The sequence below is a fragment of the Gymnodraco acuticeps genome, unplaced genomic scaffold (genome assembly GCF_902827175.1).
Source record: "Gymnodraco acuticeps unplaced genomic scaffold, fGymAcu1.1, whole genome shotgun sequence".
NCBI classification, from domain to species: domain Eukaryota; kingdom Metazoa; phylum Chordata; class Actinopteri; order Perciformes; family Bathydraconidae; genus Gymnodraco; species Gymnodraco acuticeps.
The window spans coordinates 477,752-498,207 of record NW_022991286.1 but is presented as its reverse complement, the minus strand read 5'-3'; the positions used below and the strand labels follow the sequence as shown (position 1 = coordinate 498,207).

The following is a 20,456-nucleotide window of genomic DNA, read 5'->3' as shown; positions in this document are numbered from 1 at the left end:
GGTTAAAATAACTAGGTGATTGCACTTCATCTAACAACATTGATTTACTTCAGTTCCTACCAAATATGGCCACATGTTTTTAGCGTAATTTAGCGGAGTAAGCATTATTTGTGGTTGTATTTACCACTGGAAATACCTGAACAGTATATATTGTGGTTCTTTGAACCACAACCACACATCTTAGGTGTGTATGAATTATTATTGGTATGAAGATCTCATATTTCCCATAACCATGAAAGCAACATTTTATTTTCAATGAAAGCAATTTCTGATGTTTACGTTCGTCACTATGGTGACGGTGTAGGAGGCAGGTCACTGCGCTGGCTTGTGACGCTCACAGGAAGTATTAACCAATCAGAAAATTAGCTCTGTTACTGGACTGACGTCACCGTTAAAGCTAACAGAACCGTTACTTGGTTGCAGAAAAACTCTACAACTGCAAGGGGATAGAAGATATGGCTGAATACCAGCGGTGGTTTTAATTCAAAACCCATGGCGATGTAGTTCTACATTCCACACTATCGTCACAGCAACTTAAGTAATGGTCTAAAAAGCAACACTAACCAGCCAAAACGATACTTTTGGGGGCGTTTCGCTGCCTGTTTGGATCGGGATGGTCTCCAACTGTGAGGTGAGTGAATGCAGTTTGGTGCCTCGGACACACCACCATAACACTGAGTGCTGCTGTGCTCTCCTATGGACATAAGCAAACTCCCGTATTACTTCACCTTTAAACATTATAGAAGTCGCAATAAGTCACTCAGATGTTTTGGCATACCATGACTGCGAAACAGTTCTTTATTTCAGGAACATTTCAGTTTCAAGACACGTAACGTAAGCGTACTTCATAAAGTTGTGTATAATGGGAGGCCATATAACATAAACTCTTTAAGTTTAAAGGGCCAAGCTACCGTTATTCACCATTAAATGTGCAGTGCCACAGTTCTCACACACTTGGCGCGGTGCTCTGTGAACACTGGCGCGTCACACCGCGGCTCTCTAGTCTCTACTCAGTGGATATTTGAGGAGGCTAGCGAGATAAGCTAGTTAGCCGATGTGGGACGTCCACCCAGGGTAGCCTAAATGGACGAAGTTACCATGTTATTTAGGTATTGACCGTTGTCTTAACTTTGCACGTTGCTACCTCAGTCTAAAGGATCTCGCCATGGTTTTCACTAATACAATCTCTTCTCCGCCCCCTTCTGTAGCCTCCTCTGTCAAACCTGCCATTACCGAGCAACGCTCTTGTGTCTAAGTGGTTATCTAATACTGAATAACGTTTTCTCCATACTTTATGCGGAATACTTCAAATACATAGATATCTGCCTCAAACGAGTCTGTTCAGCCCCATGTAAAACGGACACACTGCAGTGCAGCGAGTATGGCTTCTGTGCCAGTGTCGTCCCATCTCCTCCCAGCGTCATGTAATGCTATACCCCGCACAGAGACCGTTCACCACTCTGTGTTTTTCCATTGTCTAATACACACATACCTCAACTGCTTTGCTTTGCTAGAAAATTCTTGATTCGGTACTGGTAATGTATTTTTTTTTTTCATACACCAGTTTTTCAACTACTGTCACTGCCAACCAGTGTCGTCAAGTAACGAATTACATTTACTCAAGTATAGGCTACCTGAGTATTTCAATGTTGTGATACTTGGTACTTCTACTCCACTACAATTTAGAGGTAAATCGTGTACTTTTACTAGACTACATGTATTTAATACCTTTAGTTACTTTACAGATTTGGTTTCATGATGTGAAATATAATTAACACTTAAATAAGACTTTAGTTGCACCTAAAGTCTAATTATTATAATAATTCTAATTATTTTTGATATTTTACTTGAGTAACATTTTGAATGCAGGACTTTTACTTGTAACAGAGTTTTCCTATACTCTGGTACTTCTACTTTTACTCAAGTACAAGATCTGAGTACTTCTTCCACCTCTGCTGCCAACACATGCCCTAGTGTGGCAGTTTGGTACAGTATTGTTATGAAGTAGCACTATTACTTGAGGAATGCAAAGTGACTACATCTACTGAATCATGCCATTCATTTAAGATGTTAGCTCCCGTTAAAGAAGCCAATCTGCTGGCTACAGTAGTGCACTGGACTTGATGCCTAGTGATATAGCCATTTGGAATGCCACTGAGTGTTAAGTGACCTGTAGAGGTCATAGGCGCCTGCTATATTTACCGGCTCTGTAACTTGATCTGTGGCATTCTGGATCGCTGTGCTCATACTATCCTCTCACACTCCGGGGCCACAGCCTCCCAAGTAGCACCTCTTTACTTTTTGTGTATCGGCCTGGCCACTCAGAACTACAAGGGTGAGGCTCTAACTAACCAACTTCACTGCTTAACTACCTGATTGTCAGTTGAATGCATGCTGTGTGTGCTGTTTGCTCAGCTGTAGGCCATGTCTTCCTGAGGAGAAAATAATAGAGGACAGGGGTAATGTTTCGGAAAGTTCTGGATTTTTCTAGCATGAGTTAAGAACCCGTGATCAACTCCTTGGGTGTAGCATGCCTACAGATGATAGGTGTTTGCATTGAATAGTAAACATGTAGCTGGTTGTGAAATATGCACTTGTCACCTAAATAAGCTGTCAAACTATCAACTTTCTCTTTCCCCATGCTTTATAATTGAGCAACTTTTCCGGATTTGATAATACGTGCCAAAGGATACATCCTCAATCTTTCATGGTGATATGAAATCCGGAGAATGTGTTGACCTGTAGAGTCACTTCGAGCTGAACGTGTTTTCTGTAAAGTCAAACTGTTTTCTGATAGAGACAGCCCAAAACAGATCATGGAGACGTAGGTTTCTGCTAGCTTTGCTACTTTATTGGCCTGTTGGGAATATAACATTTCTAAGGTTCAGCATTTGCTATCATCGGGCTTGGGTTTTGTGTCAGATAGTTTGATATGTTTGACAGCTAACGATCTAATGATACTGTATGCGTTTGTAAAACAGAAACAAATGAATCGTATTTCAATGTTGTTTGTTTACTTTTGTGTCCTCTGGGTTGAGTGGCATGTCATGTAACATGTCTGTGTGTTTCCACAGGAGTGATCAGCGTCAGAAAGCCAGTGTGTGTGCGTGTGTGTACACTGCGGGGTAGCAACAGTAGGATGAGCTGCCCAAGAGCTATCACAACCCGCGGGGACTGACACACTGAAACATAAACGGTAGGTCATTTAACTTGACACACATTTAACACTTTTACACACACAGAAAGTAAGAAAACATTAGCCACATTAGTTGTGTGTTGTGTTTTATTAGCTTATAAATGACTCAGAGAAATTACTAACAAAAGGTTGATGCTATGTGTCAGTTCCTTCTCCGTTTACAGCATGTAGACATTTAGACTGTGACTCTAATGAGGCATTGACGTTACAGCAAAGGTTTTCGTGATGCTGGAAAGCATTGTCCAACAGTTTGGTCTGCACAAGCAAGAGAAGGCCAGAGAAAACAAATGGGTTTCATGGTGTGTTTTTTAAAGGGACCCAACGATTCTTTTTGGGCTTTTCCCTTTCCTCTAGTGTGTTATGTAGGTTTATGTTCATGTCAATGGTCTGCAAAGGCTAAAATCCCTGTGTTCCCTCCAGAGGGAGTTTCTCCCCCCCGCCTGAAACGCTTCCATTGTAAACATTTGCTTACTTCTGTGACATAATGACATCCCTATGTAACACTTGTGCTTCAATTGCCTAGTGCTCAAACACATTTTACGTGATAGGCTGAGGGGTGGGACATCTCTTAGCGGTTGACAAATCTCAACAGAGCTAACCGGCTAACCAATCAGAGCAGTCTGGGTGAAAAGAGGTGCTGCAGCACAAGCAGTATGAACAAAAAGAAAACCTTTTTGAACATTAAAGCATGGAAACGTGTCACAGTAGATGCACAAAATACAAATATAAAATTGTTGGCTGTTTAGGAGCTTAAGAAGCAACAAAAGCAAGTATCCCCTGTTTTCGGCCTCGACCTCTGAACTGTTAGAAATGGCTACTTAGGTGATCTGAAGCTCCTCCTCAAAGTCAGAGAGCACAACAATCCCTTCAAATACAGAAATGCCTGACATGTTGTGTCCAATTTGTCAGAAGTCACATTTTAAAAATCAATCAAGTGACGGGGAACCAATGAAGAAAAGGCGTCTATATTTCGTTTTTTTGTAAAGCAGGTTAAAACACCATACAATTGGCAAAGGATAACTGCTTAAAAGTAACAGCACTATTGGAATACAAATAATAAATCAATACCTCAGCCGGAATTAGCTTATTGCCAGTGGTGGAAACAAGCAGACTGTATTTGCTCAACTGCAACACTAAAGCTACATTTACCTCACTTACTTCTACTCCAGTACAATCCAGAGGAAAACATTTACTTTGTAATACATTAAAATAACACCTGACGTACTTACTTTTCAGAAGAATTATTTGCATAAAACACATACAGTATGTTATGATACATTAAAAAGCAACATTAATAATGATAATAATAATAATACATGAGACTTATATAGCGCTTTTCTAAAAACTCTATTAGAGTTGTGGCTCATTGTTCTGTTTTAGATGTCTAGAGTTGTCCAACTGAGAATTCGATTTTCTGTGGTGTTGTTAGTTAACAGTTTCAATCCATGTTTACCTCCTCTCCTCTTATGCCATTCACTGCAAATGTACAATGCATTTACAATGTTTAAATCTATGAAAATGATATAGTTGTAATATCACAACTTTACTGAAGTCCTGCCGGCTCGTAGGCAGTTTCTGAATAGGGAAAATGTGATTTTGTGTAATGGTTTGAGCATTGTATTGTTTTCAAAGTATTAGAATAGCAATTTGACCTGCTTTATTATTACAAATGGAATTTCTTTACATGGGACCTATATGTACATTTATCAGCGGAAACGTTTGCACTTTTACTCAAAGACTAAGTAAGAAATATTTGATAGAGTAGAAAGGGTGATCTATTTTTTCTATCTAACCATCAACATTTTCAACCAAAACCCAGCCGGGGGGGGGGTTCTTTGAAATATTCCATAAACAATATATTTTTTCATAAAAAACAAAATGAGTGGCATTGACACTTGACAATCATTTACAACCAGGTCCGCTATATTGCACTTTTGAATAGATTTGAGGTGTGTTGAGTAAGTAAAAATGAATTTAAGCCATAAACCGTGATTACGTGATTTTACAAGAGCTAAGGGGGCATTTTATGCACACAACATATCATCCCTTTGTTCCTTTTTTGTTTATTGTGCATTCATTTAAGCATATGTCCTTTCTTGGCAATCTTCCTTTTCTTTTTCTTTGGGTTTTATGGCGGGGTGCACATCTCCTCTACTGTGCCAGAGTATTTAGTATGGTATGTTGTCTCTGTGTTACTTAACATCCTGCTATACTTTATTTAAGTAAGTGTCTTCCTCCTCTATCCTGTCCATCTTTTCTGACCTCTTCTCCCATCAAGTGACTAATTGGTGCGTTGAAACTGTTGTAATGTGGTCACAGCTCTAATCATTTTACATTGGCCGGCTCGACCAATCATAGTCAAGTACCGGAACAATGTGCTTGTGTTGAAACCACTAATTGCTTTAAGCCACTTGTGTATTTCTAATGCCTATCTCTCAGTGGAATTGCTCTGATTGATTGGTGTTTTAAATATTGAAAGCATTTAATTGACCAAATGATTAGTTGAATGAATAAAGAAGTGTGCCAGTGAGCTGTACAGACCAAAAGTGTGAATCAGTGTGTGGATTGAGTCATCTCTGAGGTCACTTTTGCTTTTATATGCTCTCATGTGAGTCACCAACAGATGGTGGTAATTGGCTGCGCCAATCCTGGTTTTTATATTGTAGAAAAGTGGTTGTGTAACAAAGACATGTAGTGAGAGGTAAGAACTTCCTTGTGGCAAAACATTTAAGTGGAAACGAAAATGTTGTGTTTTGGAGTTTATTTGTTTTTTGTAAAGTCTGACCAAGGATAGGAAATTAAAGGTAACAGAGCTATATAGTCGGACATGGAGCTTTGAAGGGCAGTGCTGAAGGGCAATAGCATATAATCTTTACAGAACGTTTATTAGGCAGATATTTTATTTCCACTTTAATTTAGTGGTTTTATATGAAATTCTAAAATGTGTGTGTGCCAGTTAGATTTGTCTTTGTATGTAGCTGTGAATTCATGATATTACGGTATACAACAACGCACTGCAACTCACTAAACTTGGCTGTAGGGGTATCAAAGTGTCGCACCAGTAGCTAGGGAACGCTGGATAATGTGCAACTATGGCCTTGTTAGTCTTGTTTTAATATGAAACACTTGGCACTGAGGTGGTAGTGGGCATAAAGCAAGGGCAGAGGCGTCAGTGTGGCCCTCACAGACATCAGCAGTCTCTTATCCGCTCACATTTCAGGGTATATATAGCCTCCAGTAAGACCCGGCCAAACCCAGCACTGCCCAGAGACCCCCTAATAGCCACCATGTTGATGTCTAACATTGTCCATTATGGGAACACTACGGCTATGTTGTGTTGCGTTGTTTTCTGTGTTAGCTTAAGCTGTTACTGCTGTTTTTTAAGGTAAAGCTGCATTCAAATGATATGCAATATTCTCTTTGTTCACCACTAGGTTTGGCACAGAGCCTTGCAGTGAAAGCAGCTAGTCAAGGTGTGTTACTATCTGCTAGCTGTCTAGCCTCTTACACACCAAACTGACCCCAAAGAACACGTCCCGACGGAACGTCGCCTCACGTCTCCTGCGTCTTGGCCATGTTTCGCACTGGAACACACCGCAAAGACTTCAGCCGACGGCTAAGTAGCACATACGAACTGCAACTACCGGAAGACAGACTGCGTGATACACCGAGAGAAGAAGAACAGGCTGCGTGATATAAACAAACAACAAATAGCGTGTGTGTTCCATTTTCACTCTACAGCGAGTGTTTCCCGAACCTGTGTCGAGAGCTGGAGTTAAATGAAATCTCAGATTTGCCTTCTTAATAGTTTGTTTGGGTCCCTCACTTCCGTTTCGCTTCTCATGCACTGATTCGATAAGCTGAACAGCCAATCAGAGTGATTTCTTTGGCCAACGGCCTCCCGATTCAACATGTCGAATCAGCGGCGGAAGGTGTCGGCACGGCTGAAAAGACACTACGGTGCAGTACACCCCAATCTGAGTAGGGCGACACGGCGCTCATCAACGGCCCGACATCTATCGACGCCGAAAATCGGCTTGGTGTGTAAGGACCTTTTATAGAGCAGAAGTGAAGCCAACTTTTTACATAACTTACCCGTTTTGTTAATAGTAGAGCCTAAAGTGACTTATTATTAGCTGGATCCATCGACTTAATGGCACTTCACAAACCTATTAGGGACATCACAGGATTACTTCCGTATTTTATTTGTCTATGATTGAGATGTCTCTATTTATATTGATAAGTCGCAATGGTAGTGACTTGTCAATCTGGGCTTCATTTACACAATACACAATTTGCTCACCGTTAGGTTGAGTCTTGTGTTAAAAAAAACTGCTAGTTAGTTCAGGGTGGCCAACTCTCACGCATCTGGCGTGTGACACACGCTTTCATTCTCAATCTCACGCTCTCACGCTGCCCAAACTATTCTCACGCCAAAAACAAGATGAACCGGCGATCGTTTTTGGTTGGTTATTTACAATGTTGAGTTGACAGCTGCTCAAGCTGTCGATCCGCTCCCTCCCCGCCCCCACCACTCTTAACAACGTTAAAAGACAGCAGAGCAGTGGGAGCCGGTTGGTCAATCCCTGACCCGTATTGCGCATGCGCAGATCTAAGATCCAGTAGAAATTATATAAAAGTCTGCTGCTTATTGTTCTACTTGGCCAAAATAGAGTCAAATAGTATATGAGAGTGAGAGTGTGTTAATTAATATATTTGGCAGTTTGGAGTAAGTCTGTAGATTTGTTTGTGTGTGTGTGTTTCATGTATAGGCCTCTCACGATAATTAATTTTGTTGGATACATATTTCCGGAAATTATTGCGATAAACGATAATATTGTCGGCACCGTTGTATGACCATTTTAGACCACTGACATAATGATAATATATATTCAAGTGCATCCTTTCAAACTGCTAGTCACAGTAAATGTAAATGTAAATGTATCGAGTTCATTTTTATTTATCGTACGATAAGTCAATGAATTGCTTATCGCGACAGGCACACAATAAAACAGTGGAAACAAACATGTGTTTGACTTTCATTAGTGAATGAAACTTTGTGCCCTTTATAGTCTGTGTCCAATATTGTTTATTTGTATATATTGTATATATATCCTATATATATGCCAGGGTTGCCAACTCTCACGCATCTGGCGTGTGACACACGCTTTCACTCTCAATCTCACGCTCTCACGCTGCCCAAACTATTCTCACGCCAAAAACAAGATGAACCGGCGATCGTTTTTGGTTGGTTATTTACAATGTTGAGTTGACAGCTGCTCAAGCTGTCGATCCGCTCCCTTCCCGCCCCCACCACTCTTAACAACGTTAAAAGACAACAGAGCAGTGGGAGCCGGTTGGTCAATCCCTGACCCGTATTGCGCAAGCGCAGATCTAAGATCCAGTAGAAATGATAACAAAAATAAAAGTCTGCTGCTTATTACTAGGCCAAAATAGAGTCAAAGAGTATATGAGAGTGAGTGTGTTAATTAATATATTTGGCAGTTTTGAGTAAGTCTGTAGATTTGTTAGTGTGTGTTTCATGTATAGGCCTCTGACGATAATTAATTTTGTTGGATACATTTTCCCGGAAATTATTGCGATAAACGATAATATTGTCGGCACCGTTGTATGACCATTTTAGACCACTGACATAATGATAATATATAATAATAATTCAAGTACATCCTTTCAAACTGCTAGTCACATCCTCATGTAAATGGAAATTTATCGAGTTCATTTTTATTTATCGTACGATAAGTCAATTAATTGCTTATCGCGACAGGCACACAATAAAACAGTGGCAACAAACGTGTGTTTGACTTTCATTAGTGAATGAAACTTTGTGCCCTTTATAGTCTGTGTCCAATATTGTGTATTTGTATATATTGTATACTGTATATATCCTATATATATGCTAAGGTCCCGCTACTGACACGATAGCAGTAATTTAGTGTGCATATGTGTAATTAAACCCATGATATCAAAATCTCACTCCAGCCAGGTACCCAAAGTTGGCAACCCTGTATATGCTAAGGTCCCGCTGCTGACACGATAGCAGTCATTTAGTGCGCATATGTGTAATTAAACCCTTGATATCAAAATCTCACTCCAGCCAGGTACCCAAAGTTGGCAACCCTGAGTTAGTTTAGTTTCTGTGGATACATCCCCTGCTAGCTTGTGGCGTTACTTACAGATGTCATCTGATTGGCTGCCTGTTGAAAGGTCATTGGTAAACAAAGTTAAAATACTTTGAACCGTGAACACATTTCTCCGCATCAATTTTGAGCGGTGCGCGGCTGCGATTGTAATGCTAACGCCGAGTCGGGCTGCACCACTGTCTGCATAGTAACACAAGAGAGCACTTTTACCACATACTGTATCATGTACGTATCAAGAAGTGCAGCTTAAAGCATACCCTTCTTTATTGTGTATTCTACTCTAAATGGCCACATCATTTACGAGTTCAGCTTGGTACATAGAGAGGTGCTGGTTAGCCTCCTCTGTATTGCCAAGGAGTCGTTGTACACTGATCCCTGGACACTATATAATAGTGTGATGTACTGTGTACATTTGTGACGTAAAAAAAGGGATACAAAATCGAATTGATTGAACTTACTATAACCTAACTTACTTTAATTGTGTTTACTATAGTACATCACTCCACACACCCACACAGTCACACATACTATCAGTCCAAATCACCAGAGGATCCATGCTGATGTTACATTCATGAAGTGTCACCTCGGGGTACGGCAGAGACGGCGTGCTGCGTCATCACACACACTCCCCTACTGCTCTGAGATAGGCTCTGCTCTTTAATAGGCTTGGAGGAGACCTGGGAGGATAATATGCACTGACTCATTAGAATGATGGATTTTCAACAGAAGCGCAATTCAGCGAGATAGTAGAACCAATCAAAACCAACAAGAGAAAAGCAGTTTTTCTGTGGCCCTCATCAGTTTTATCTCATCAAGTATTTTTTCATTGAAGATAGTTGAGATGAACTATTCAGGTTTCATATTATGCTCAACGTATTTTATGATATGCTACATCTCTAAACTTAATATGTCTCTCTCTAAATTACTTATCTGTAGTTTTAGATCATTAAAATCAAGTCATATGGTTTTTGCCACATGCTGGTTACCTGGTGAATGTAAGTTCAAGTTCAATAGGTTGATGAGAGCTTTGAGAAACGTACAACCAAATGACTGAGCTAAAAAGGGAAAAAATATATCAGGATTGTGTTAACCACAGACGTTATTTCAGGCTTCAAAACACAACCACGTAAAAAATACCTTTGCCTTCAAGACGAGGGTAAGCAATTGTTTTCCCGGGTTTAAGGACTTATTCCTTCACCACTTTATTCAATTATTTTAATACAAATATTTAGTAATCAGCTTTAAAGTAACAATTTACTCTGCATATTCCCAGTGTCAAAGCTCACCTGATCACTGTTGATTTTCATCCCCTTTTTTTGTTAACTAGTAGTTGCTAGTGTTCTGTTGTTGTTGTTTTTAGATTTGTTGTCTTTGTATTTAGATGTCTCTTGAATTCAGTTCCAGGTAGTGAAAGCTTGGTTCCTAAAAAGTGTTTAGCTTGGCTCTCTGAAACCTGCCCAGTAAGTGAAAGCTCATCTCTCCAGCCCTTTGCCAAAGATTGCCAGCAGTCAGCTGCTGAACTCCTCTCTCCCACCGCGCTCAGCAGCGACTTCTGGTGACAGCTTTCTTTATTCAGAATTAGTAGAAGCTTGGCAGACCAACCAGCGCTTTCATAGTAGTAAAATGTTATAATTTCACGTATGAGAATGGGCAATATGTCCAAAATCCTACCCTGATAGTTGTCATTTGTATATCGACCGAAATTACAATTAACCATGTGTTTTGGTAATTCAATAAATAAATGGTCAACTTTAATTTAACGTATAGTAAAGCTTATTGTTGTATACTCCTAAATGTGTTTGCTATTTTATTTAAAACTTAAAAATGTATATATATTTCTAGCTACACTAACTATATTTACATAATGTACATGCACACACATACTGTACAGAGTAATCAAATTAGGGCAATATTTAAAGTTAATTCAAGGTATTGGCACATAGCAATAAAGCTGAATGATTGAATTAATGCGGAAAATCGTTGACACTGCTGTTCGAAATTAATATTCCCAATTTCTTCTTTTGGTTTATCAACACTTGGGTTCCAAGTAGACATTTTCACTTGCCTGATACCATTTTCAACTCCGTTTTATATTTAAAAGTAGTAGATAAGTAGAATGTCGTATTTTCACACTTTCACATTCTATTTCCCTTGACTTCTCATTTGTGTTTCTATCTTATCCTGTTCTATAACTCTCTAGCAGCACATAGGTACATTTTTCTCATGACTTGGAGGGTTTTCTAAAGAAAGAAAAGGACTACAGAGCATAATGTGCAGCCACCAGTCTGTAGCTCTGATAGTAGTGTATATTGGCCGGCTGCTACTTCGAAGTCCTTTGTGCGTCGGTAGCAAGAAAACAAATGCAGCATGTTGCCACAGTAGCTATGGTAACTACTGGTTACTACTGTGGTGGTGTTACTCCCACGGGCGTGATTTGCTGTTTGCACTTCACTCAGCTCGCCCACCAGGCTAGTTTGAGCTTGTTTCTCTGCGCTGCCCCGGGTCGCTGGCTGCGCCTCAGCTGTGGGGCTACAGAGAGGTGTAGCGGGAAGCAGCTGGCCTAAGGTCGGAGGTTGAACCAAGGCCAAGGTGGTGGTGCCTCGGGTTCAGAGACGCTTTCCAGGGTTCGCCAGTTCCAAAATATCGCTGATCCCCAATGAAAACACAGACCTCCATTTGAGATAATTTTGTGGTAACACATTATAATTCAAAATAACCACTATAATATATAATATTTAATCTAAAGGCGCTGTAAATAAAGTTATCCACTTTAAATATAATTATAAAACATGATAAAGTTCTTTATAGTTATTATTAAGCTGAAATATTAAACTACCTTATTATATAACCTGGTCATAGTGTATGTGAATGTATATATTATTACTCATTAAAAGCATCCAAATACCAGTTGAGTAACTCCAAATCACATTATAATGCATTATGACCGTTTTTATAATGCATTGCTAACTTTATACACTATGATCCTTGCAGAAAACCTAAGTGACTTAGCAGCAATTCTAACCTTTAACCTTCTAAGTCATTATACAATGCTTTATTATTTGTCATAATGATTGATATAAAGCATTGTGAATACTTAAGAGTACTTATAATTCAGATGATACACTGTGAAAAGCAGGTATTATAAGTAGTGCTTTATAAGTGTGTGGATAATGCATACACACTGAAAGCTAATTGGTCAGGTGAACAGGTGATTCAGTTCAGCCCATCAACCAATCCAACCCATAATTGATCACAAAATAGCAATATTATAAACAAATACTAAAATATAAACAATTGGACAACGTAAATCACTACCTCTGATATGCATGGCTCTTACATCTTTTTGTCCGATTTTTCATCACCAACAAATAAAAAAATTGATAATGGCTAATGCCAGAGTGTTGACTGTTTCCTTTGGCATTGCACAGCCAAAAATACCCTCTGAACATACCATACAAAATACCCTCTGCTGCTGCAACATTACAAAACCAACCAAGTGCATCTACCAAGCCTTTCTTTAACTAGCTGACTTAGAGCAGGGCCTCTGTGCTATTAGCCTGGCTAGCAATAAGTGAACAGCCGCCTGCCTGGCCTGTGTGTGTTTGGCCAGCGGTCTGTGTTGGCCTGTCTCCAACACGCTACCTGTCTGCCTTCTCCAGATCCATATGCTGAATTATTGATTAAGCCGTGGTCACAGAGAGAGAGATGCAGAGGGAGAAAGCGATCGAGACCCAGAAGGAGGGGAAATTACATTGAGGGAAGTAGGTGCATTCGGAAGAGAAGGCAGGGTGCCTAGGAGGAAGGGAGAGGGAGTTATAGATAGAAGAGAGGAGAGAGACAGGTTAAAGAAATAGGAGCCTCCCTCACTGAACTCAACACGGATCAGCAACACCAGATACTTTTATTTATTCAGACTCTGGCTGCTGAGCATGTGAACAAGAGCCTCAGCTGCGACAGGAACACACTGTGCTCTCTGCCTGCTCACCTCCGACTGCCGGACTGTCCCATTATAGCCGGGGGAGACACACACTACACCGAGAGACAGAGAGGGGGGATTTGCTATTTGAGATGTCATAATAGTCAGGAGAGATTATTTTACATTTTTATATTTATCTCCTTGATTTTAGAATAGGGTTGGAGGTCCCAATAGGTTAAAAAAATGTTTTTGCCGTGCCTTGGTTGAGCATTAACTCAAGCATTATTAGTTTATCAGCAAACATGCTAGCTAGTACTAATTATGTCACTACAGATCTGTCTCTACTGGATTGTATGTCATGTTCTTTGAGTTGCGTGATGTGGGATTATGGTAAAGGATGCATGTATAACCAGCCATGCGCTGTCAATGCCTGTATATATAGGCAGCAAGGGGCCCCATTATGCATATCCTATATCCTATCATGTTAATATGTAGTGCCTCTACTGTGACATGTCTCCATGCTTTCATGTTAAAAAAGCTCTTTATTTTTCTCATACTGCCTGTGTTACGGTGTGTGCAGGAAGCAGGACCCAAATGCAGATTAAAGTGTCAAAAATATCTCCTTTATTTCAAGGCTATACTAGAAACAAAGACAGAACAGAACACTCACCGAAGACCAAGTCAAAACACAAGACGAACCGACAAAGACAGACTGAAATACCAGAACGTAAATACACACAAGACTAATTATACAAACAAGACACAGGTGAGGAGGGAGGAGAAAACACAGGGACACCAGGTGCACACAATCGGGTAATAAGACACACCAGGCAAACTAACGACAGGGAACCACAGACAGATCTAAAGACAAAACACAACGCAGACAGAAAACCAAAGACAGATCTAGACAAGACACAATGCAGACAGAAAACCAAAAACAGATCAGATAAGACAAAACACAACACAGACAGAAAAAGGCAAGACAGGAGGTGAAGACCTTTCAAAATAAAACATGAAACAAAAGACAGAAAAAGACAAGACAAAATACAATAAAGACAGATCTTGACAGTACCCCCCCTCAAGGGACGGATCCCAGACGTCCCAAAAAAAATAAAATCCAGCAGGGTGGGTGGAGGGGGACCGGAGGAGGGACACAAAACTAAGGCCAACAGGGTGGGTGGAGGGGGTCTGGAGGACGGGCTTGGGCTGACAGCGGAGGACCCGGAAGGGGTCTCGGGCGGACGGCCCGTGGGCAAGGCAGAGATCAAGGATGGGGTCTTGGGCGGACAGCCCAGGGGCAAGGCAGAGTTCAAGGAAGGGGTCTCGGGCGGACGGCCCGGGGGCAAGGCAGAGTTAAAAAAAGGGGACTCGGGCGGACGGCCCGGGGGCAAGGCAGAGTTTGAAAAGGGGGATTCGGGTGGACGGCCCGGGGACAAGGCAGAGTTCAGGGTGGGGCGAAGGCCAAACAGCTCCGGAGGCCGGGCAGGACCCGGTGTCGGCCGAACAGGAACCGGAGCCGGTAATACAGGCTTCGGCAGGATCCCCCACGGAAGAGGACCAGGAGTTGGCAGCACCCCCGGCGAGACAGATGATGGCGGGGCCTCCAACGGAACTGGACAAGGGGTTGGCAGTACCCCCGGTAGGACAGGTGATGGCGGGGCCTCCAACTGGACTGGACATAGAGCTGGCAGGATCCCCAGCGGAACCTCCAAAGGCACGGGACATAGAGTTGGCAGGACCCCCGGCAGAAGAGTAGTCGGCGGGGCCTCCAACGGCACAGGACATAGGGTTGGCAGGACCCCCGGCAGGAGAGTAGTCGGCGGGACCCCCAACGGGACAGGACAAAGGGTTGGCAGGACCCCCGGCAGGAGAGTAGTCGGCGGGAACCCCAACGGGACAGGACATAGGGTTGGCAGGACCCCCGGCAGGAGAGTAGTCGGAGGGACCCCCAACGGGACAGGACAAAGGGTTGGCAGGACCCCCGGCAGGACCCCCAGCAGGACCCCCAGCGGAACCTCCAACGGTACAGGACATAGGGTTGGCAGGACCCCCGGCAGAAGAGCAGTCTGCTGGACCTCCAACGGCACAGGACATGGGGTTGGCAGGACCCCCGGCAGAAGAGCAGTCTGCGGGACCTCCAACGGCTCAGGACATGGGGTTGGCAGGACCCCCGGCAGAAGAGTAGTCTGCGGGACCTCCAACGGCACATGAGTAGGGACTTGAGTGGGAACTCGAGAGAGAGGGCTTGAGAGGGAACTCGAGAGGAAACTTGAGAGTTGACTTGAGAGGTGACTTGAAAGGAATCTCGGGAGGGAACTTGAACAGAGACTCGAGAGGTGACTTGAGAGGGGACCCGATAGGGAACTCGAGAGGAGACTCGAGAGGGGACTTGAGAGGTGACTTGAGAGGGGACTCGATAGGGAACTCGAGAGGGGATTCGAGAGAGGGCTTGAGAGGGAACTCGAGAGGAGACTCGAGAACGAACTCGAGAGGAGACTTGAGAGGGAACTCGAGAGGGGACTTGAGAGGGAACTCGAGAGAGGACCCGAGAGGAAACTTGAGAGGGAACTCGAGAGGAGACTCGAGAGGGGATTTGAGAGGAAACTTGAGAGGGGACTCGGGTAGGAACTTGAGAGGGGACTTGAGAGGGGATTTGAGAGGAAACTTAAGAGGGGACTCGGGTAGGAACTTGAGAGGGGACTTGAGAGGCAACTCGAGAGGAGACTCGAGAGGGGACTTGAGAAGGAACTTGAGAGGTGACTTGAGAGGGAACTCGGGTAGGAACTTGAGAGGGGACTCGGGTAGGAACTTGAGAGGGGACTTGAGAGGGAACTTGTGTCGGTCGGTACGCCGACAGGACTCGGGGCGCTGGCGTCGGCTGGAGAGCCAGCAGGAGACGAGGTGCTGGAGTCGGCCGGTATGCCGACAGGACTCGGGGATCTGGCGTCGGCCGATGAGTCAACAGGTAACGAGGAGCCGGAGTCAGGACCATGACTGCTGGGGCCGGTACTTGAGCCGGAACCATGGCTGGAACTGGGGCCGGAACCATGGCTGCTGGGCCCGGTACTTGAGCCGGAATCATGGCTGCATGGGCCGGTTCTGGAGCCGGAAACATGGCTGTAAGATCCAGTTCTGGAGCCGGAAACATGGCTGTAAGATCCAGTTCTGGAGCCTGGATCATGGCTGTGTGGGCCGGTTTTGGAGCCGGAATTGAAGCCGGAACCATGGCTGCTGAGGCCGGAACTGGGGCCGGAACCATAGCTGCTGGAGCCGGAACTGGGGCCGGAACCATAGCTGCTGGGGCCAGAACTGGGGCCGGAACCATGGCTGCTGGGGCCAGAACTGGGGCCGGAACCATGGCTGCTGGGGCCAGAACTGGGTCTGGGACCATGGCTGCTGGGGCCAGAACCATGGCTGCTGGGGCCGGAACCATGGCTGCTGGGGCCGGAACCAGGGCCGGAAACATGGCCGCTGGGGCCAGAACTGGGTCTGGGACCATGGCTGCTGGGGCCGGAACTGGTTCTGGAACTATGGCTGCTGGGGCCAGAACTGGGGCCGGAACCATGGCTGCTGGGGCCAGAACTGGTGCTGGAACCATGGCTGCTGGGGCCAGAACAGGGGCCGGAACCATGGATCTTTGGGCTCGGGCTGCTAACCTGGCCTTGCGACTCCTTCCTTTAGGAGCCGTTTGGAGGCTCCGTGGACCTCCAAAGGCCAGACGAGTTCCAGAGAACGGCTCCTGGACAGGAGCATGCAATGGGGCAGAAGCCAGGGTTGACTCCAAACGGACCACACCGATGCGTGTGGTGTCATAACGGGAGTTGGGAGGCCTGGGGCTGTCAGGCAGGGGATAACACACCATGAGGAAATCCAAAATCCCGCCTGGTAAGAATATCACCAAGCCTGGTTTCTCATTACATTACATTACATTGCATTTAGCTGACGCTTTTATCCAAAGCGACTTACAATAAGTACATTCGACCAGGAAGACACAACCTTGAAGAAAACAGAATCATATAAGTATATCAGGTTTCATAGAGCCAAACATTTCAAGTGCTACTCAACTGGCTTTAGGTAATCCAGTCCTTTATTAGTATAAAAGTGCTTCGTTAATCGTTCTAACGCTCGAAGTGGAGTCGAAAGAGATGAGTTTTCAGTTTGCGCCGGAAGATGTGCAAGCTATCTGCCGTCCTGATGTCAATGGGGAGCTCATTCCACCATCTTGGAGCCAGGACAGCAAACCCACGTGTTTTCGCCGATGGGAACTTGGGTCCCCCTCGCAGCGAGGGCGCAACGAGTCGTTTGGCTGATGCAGAGCGTAGTGCACGCGCTGGGGTGTATGGTTCCATAGTTATCTGGCGCGCATCTGCCAGAGCAGCCTCTCGCTGCTGAACCCCGGACGCTCCCATCCATCGATCAGAGCAGGTAGCCAAAGAAAAAGTTAAATCCAACAATTCCTGCTCAAAAGGATCTGCTGGGCCCATATTTCAGGTCGGTTCGTAAGGTTACGGTGTGTGCAGGAAGCAGGACCCAAATGCAGATTAAAGTGTCAAATATATCTCCTTTATTTCAAGGCTATACTAGAAACAAAGACAGAACAGAACACTCACCGAAGACCAAGTCAAAACACAAGACGAACCGACAAAGACAGACAGAACCAGAACTTAAAGGGAAATGGAAACACTTTTCAAACTGCTTTCCATGCGACAATATTCCCATTAGGAAATGTATTTAATCTAGTCTATTTCCAATGTAAACGATCCAGATACGCAAATTTATTTTTTGAAATACGTGCCTAATGACCATGGGCGCTTCCATTGCTCCGGGACTTTCCCAGTGACGTCACTGACTGGGTACGGCTTCCTGGGCCAAAGCTCAATAATAAACAACATGGCGTGCAATGCACCAGTAGTTTACATTAAAATAAAACTGTCGTCGTCAGGAGTTTATTGTATTGCCCCAGGCTGCACAAATGGATTTTATACGAAGAAGGAAGAAGTACATTTCCATAGGCTGCCACTAACGGATGAGAAGCTGCTCAAAGCATGGGTTATTTCCATGAAACGGTCCGATCCGCCGCTGAATCAGTACGCACATGTGTGCAGCGAACACTTTAAAAATGACGATTATGTCCACAAAATGAGGTTTGATGAGTCTGGATGCCTGGTTCAATACAAAACATCGGATTTGAAGCCAGGATCTGTTCCCACAATATTCAATTTCTCAACGTATGCAGTCGGGAACACCGACCGTCAGCACGTCGGCCGCGCAAGACAATGACAGTATCAACAAACGTGAAGTTCGAGCCACCAAACGAGTTGCTTCAGCTGCCGAGAGAGAGGTAAATATTGCAGCACTACCAGATTACTAGCTCACACATGTATTTACTGACACAGTGTGACCTTATTAATTAACGCAATCGCGTCCAAACTAAATGGTAGCTATTATTATGACGTACAATGGAGAATTGGGGGTGTTCTACAGCTCAATTAATTAAACTGGCATACACACGCTCATCTGTCGAAAACAGCCCTAAAAAGGCTAGTATTGCTGGTCTAGGTGTCCAATGGATGGTATTGCCAAGATGTATGAGGTGTTGGAAAATAATACAAAATATATGTCAACTGACCACTGAGACCGAGTCGGTACTGGAAGTGGTGGTATCCCACTCGGCGAGTTCAGAACCGTCGGTACTTTCGGCGGACTCCGGATCGTATGCCACTCTAGTATTCGACCGAATCGGTTCATAAGCATAGGCCATGGGATGCCTGGTAACTGTAGATGCTTCCACATCAATGTCATCTCCCGACGAATAGTCAAATTCATCGTTCAAAACGTCGATCTCATTGCAAAATTCCTCCATCGCTGCCATATCTGCTACGTTGTGTTGACTTCCGGTATGGATACCCGGAGCGAAGACCCACCCAGTGACGTCACCATTTTGGGACTCCCCTAATCTCCTGGTCCCGGAATTCCCCACCCGGCCGGCGGATAATTAATTTTCTTTTGGCGAGTAATATCATATACAATAAATATTACGATCAATATCCATTGTAAAATGAATAAACTACCGGACTATTATAGCTGTAATTGGTGTTTCCTTTTCCCTTTAAATACACACAAGACTAATTATACAAACAAGACACAGGTGAGGAGGGAGGAGAAAACACAGGGACACCAGGTGCACACAATCGGGTAATAAGACACACCAGGGAAACTAACGACAGGGAACCACAGACAGATCTAAAGACAAAACAGAACGCAGACAGAAAACCATAGACAGATCTAGACAAGAAACAACGCAGACAGAAATACCAAAAACAGATCTAGACAAGACAAAACACAACACAGACAGAAACAGGCAAGACAGGAGGTGAAGACCTTTCAAAATAAAACATGAAACAAAAGACAGAAAAAGACAAGACAAAATACAATAAACACAGATCTTGACAGCCTGTGCTGCAAGCACCTCTTTTCACCCTCTGTCTGAAACCAGAGCCCAGTCTGCTCTGATTGGTTAGCTAGCCGCCTGTGTTGTGATTGGTCAACTGCTTAGAGATGTCCCACCCCTCAACCGTACAATGAGTTGAAGAGCAAGCCAATAGAAGCGCAAGTGTTACGTAGTGATGTCACTCTGTTACAGAAGTAAACGAAGGAATAGCAGTGGTAAATATTAAACCAATTATGACTCAAATAATATTTAAAATGTTAAGTACATTTTTTAGAACCATGGTTTCTGATCCACAAGAGTCAGTTCAAAATAATGAACTGTTATATTAGGTCTGTTGAATACTGTTTGTAGGCCGGTACTTCTCTTCAGCACAACAATACTTCATGCAAAAGGATATTTTCACATATTTTGCCTTTACTAAATATTGCACTGCGATTGGAATAATGCACTAGTTCATTTTGCGATTTTGATGGTGCGTTACATATTTAATGGTGCTATTCCATGGAAGTGTTTGCTGTCATGATGCATACACTGTAGCATTGCTATTGTAAACTCATCCTGAAGTGCCTTTCATTGCTTTTTCGTTTGCCTAATCATGAAATTATGATTGAATTGAACTGTAACACTCAGGCTCAATTACTACATGGAAGGAAAGGGTTTTGTGGTTGGCCCGGCAACATCTGTCAGGGGCTGGGAGCAACATTAGCTTGCACAAACAAACTATATATTTAT

General features: G+C 43.5%; 1 protein-coding gene across 4 annotated transcripts in view; it reads left to right on the top strand.

Annotated features, from left to right (window-relative positions):
- Window positions 1-407: 407 nt before the first annotated feature.
- The window catches only part of usp2a (ubiquitin specific peptidase 2a), a 58,185-nt gene continuing 38,136 nt past the window's right edge, over window positions 408-20,456 (top strand). For 2 of the 4 annotated variants that reach the window (XM_034239985.1, XM_034239982.1), the window contains exons 1-2: window positions 408-631; window positions 3,075-3,196. The gene's annotated coding sequence lies outside the window, so the exon portion shown is untranslated. Of the gene's footprint in view, window positions 632-2,316; window positions 2,336-3,074; window positions 3,197-18,482; window positions 18,615-20,456 lie in introns of those variants that run through there. The other 2 variants (XM_034239983.1, XM_034239984.1) reach the window with 2 other exon arrangements.